The sequence below is a fragment of the Arachis duranensis genome, chromosome 1 (assembly GCF_000817695.3).
Source record: "Arachis duranensis cultivar V14167 chromosome 1, aradu.V14167.gnm2.J7QH, whole genome shotgun sequence".
Taxonomy (NCBI): domain Eukaryota; kingdom Viridiplantae; phylum Streptophyta; class Magnoliopsida; order Fabales; family Fabaceae; genus Arachis; species Arachis duranensis.
In genome coordinates this window covers 30185505-30188808 of record NC_029772.3, presented here as the reverse complement: position 1 = coordinate 30188808, position 3304 = coordinate 30185505, and the positions used below count along the sequence as shown (strand labels likewise).

At 40.3% G+C, this 3304-nt stretch overlaps 1 non-coding gene across 1 annotated transcript; it reads right to left on the bottom strand.

Moving 5' to 3' along the window:
• Positions 1–2057: 2057 nt before the first annotated feature.
• Positions 2058–2164, bottom strand: LOC127743141 (small nucleolar RNA R71). Its single transcript, XR_008004456.1, has one exon. It is a non-coding gene; the product is annotated as a small nucleolar RNA R71 (small nucleolar RNA).
• Between the last annotated feature and the right edge of the window lie 1140 nt (positions 2165–3304).

Sequence of the window (3304 nt, the reverse complement as noted above, 5' to 3'; positions counted from 1 at the left end):
CTTGAGTTCGAAGGCGTGGCACGCCAAGGTTGACTAAGGGACGAGCGTGCCACTTGAAGGATTGAGTGTGGCACGCCAAGCTATTTTGAAGGGCACGTGACACGCCGGTGATGCGCTAGCCACACGCTAGCTAAGAAGTCACGCTTATTGGGTGTTTTCTTTCCCTCCAAAAATGTAATTTTCCCTTTTTCACTTTTGTAATTCTTTTATTTTCACTAGGAGTAGTATAAATACCCCCAAGGAGTACTGAATAGGGGTTAAGCAGTTAGTTCTAGATCCACTTTTACATTCCACTTTTGAGTACTTTTCAAGCTATGAGTAGCTAACTTCCCTCTCATTGAGAGAGGGAGCTCTGTTGTACTTGATGAATTGATAATAGTGAAATTCTCTTTTCTTCATCTTCTCTTTGATTTGCTAGAAGGAATTTCAGTCTTAATGCTTAGTGTTCAATTATCTTGGGAAAGAGATTGAATGAAATTAGGTTTCATGGGAACCTTGGGAAAGGAAACATGAAACCATGCTTGAAATCCCTTCTCACACTTGAGTAGAATCTGGGTTTTGGTGATGGGATACGTGACATATAATCTCCCCTCTACTGGGCTCTACAAGGGTATGTGGTATAATCAGGGACCAAGCATATCTCTCTTAATGAGCAATTAGACCAAGGAATTGGCTATTGATCAAGATTTGAGAGATTAAGTCACCAAGGGATTGGGGCTCAATCAATCATGATTGCCAAGAGGTCAGTGAGTTGCATGATTGAAGAGGATCTAAGCTAGATTTGATCCAAAGAGACAACATCTCCCAATCTCAATGAATTCCCCCATTCTTATCTATCCGTTTCTTTACTGCTTAATTTTACATTCAGCAATTCCCCATTCCCTTTTACATTCAAGTCATTTATGATTCAGCACTTTACATTCAGCAATTTCCATTTCTGCACTTTATTGCTTTTCTTTACATTCTAGTCATTTACATTAACGTCATTTACAATTCTGCATTTCACAATGTTATTGATCCGCTTAACTAATTCATCAATCAATTAAAACTGCTTGGATTTGCCAATCTCTGTGGATACGATCCCACTCCACTGTGGGTTATTACTTGTCGATAATTTTGGTGCGCTTGCCAAAAGAACTAATTCACTAAATTTTTTAAAGGGGTATTGAATTTTGGTCATCAAGTTTTATGGCGCCGTTGCGGGGGATTGGCTTAAATTTGACAGTGATTAAATTGATTTGAGAGCTAGATTAAGCAATTTTATTTCCCTGCTATTTTAATTTTCTTTTATTTAGCATTTTTTTATTTTTTTCTTATTTTGAGCTCAATTTCCTTCTTCTTTGATTATCTATATTTCCACTCTTCTAATTGTTTGATCAATTGCACTACTCACACTAACAACCACTTTAACAAAAGTAATTCATTCATCCACTTTCTTTTTTGCTTTTTGCCTTGATTGGTTGTATGACAGGTAGGAGAAGCGGAGCTTCAACTTCCTTTGATTCTGAACCTGAGAGGACCCTCTTTAGATTAAGGTGGAAAGCAAGAGGGAAGAGAGTCGTTGGTGCTGAGGAAGAGGAAGAGTATTTTGAAACAAACATGGAGGAGAATATGGAGAATCACCATGAGGAAGAAGTTCATAACCATGCCAGAGGAGGCCTAGTCAATCATGATGGGCATGAAAGGAGAGTCTTAGGCTCCTACATCAACCCAAACCCAGGGAATTATGGCAGCAACATCCTAAAGCCAACAATTCATGCCAATAACTTTGAGCTGAAGCCTCAGCTCATCACACTTGTTCAGAATAATTGCTCATATAGAGGAAGTGCCCAAGAAGATTCTAATGAACATCTCAGCACATTCTTGAGGATATGTGATACTGTAAAGTCCAACGGGGTACACCCTGACATCTACAAACTACTCTTGTTCCCTTTCTCACTCAGAGATACGGCAGCAAAGTGGTTGGAATTATTTCCCAAGGATAGCCTAACTACATGGGAGGAGGTCATGAATAGATTCCTTGCAAGATTTTACCCTCCACAAAGAATTAATAGACTGAGAGCTGAGGTGAGGTACAAACTTTCAGACAACAAGATGGAGAAACACTCTATGAAGCTTGGGAGAGATTCAAAGATTTGACAAGAAGATGCCCACCCAAAATGTTCAATGAGTGGATACAACTACATATTTTTTATGAAGGACTATCCTATGAAGCAAAGAAGGCAGTGGATCATTCTTTAGGAGGCTCACTCAACAAAAAGAAAACCATTGAAGAGGCCATAGATGTCATTGAAACTGTAGCTGATAATGAGTATTTCTATGCCTCAAAAAGGACTCAGAAGAAGGGAGTGCTAGAACTCAACTCCGTAGATGCCTTGTAAGCTCAGAACAAAGCAATTGCAGCACAAATAGCAGCATTGACCAAGAGGATGGAGGCCAACCAAGCCTCAGTCATTCGAGATCAAACTCCTCAACAAGAAGGGAATGCATCAGAATCTGAAGGTGACTGGGAACAAGCTAATTATGTGCACAATTCATCCAGAACACCATATGATCCACACTCTAAGACATACAACCCAGGTTGGAAGAACCACTCAAACTTTGGGTGGGAAAATCAACAAAACCACAACAAGCCTTATCCATCAAATCAGCATCCCAACCACAACCCCAACCATCAAACAGGGAACCATATACCCTACCATAACTCACAAAACACATCATACTATAACAACCAACCCATACACAACAACCTCAATCAAGATGCACCATCCTTAACTATGCAACCATGCAAAATCAAGAGCAACTTTGAGAGGATGGAGGCTGCAATAGCACAACTATCATCCCAGATTTCAGGGGCAGTCTCCTCCCTCATGGACAAACAAGCACAAACTGACAGAAAGATAGATGCTAATCAAGAGGAATACAGGTCAAATCTGAAAAATCAAGGTGCAGCAATCTCAAAGTTGGATGCACAAGTGGGCATCCTGTCCAAGCAAATCCTACTTTCCACACACACATTTCCCAGCGATACCATGGCTAATCCAAGAGGGAAATGCAAAGCCATAACTCTAAGAAGTGGGAAGATTGTAGAGGAAGGAACCTCAAGCAAAGATAATCATGAAGATGTTGTATCAAAACATGGGAACGAGGATGAAAGGGAGACCCCAGCTTCACCTCTACCCAAACCAGTCTTGAAGCCTTATGTGCCAAAGGCACCATACCCACAAAGATTGAGAAAAGATGGGAAAGATGGCCAGTTCTCTAAGTTCCTAGAGATCTTCAAAAAGCTCCAAATCAACATTCC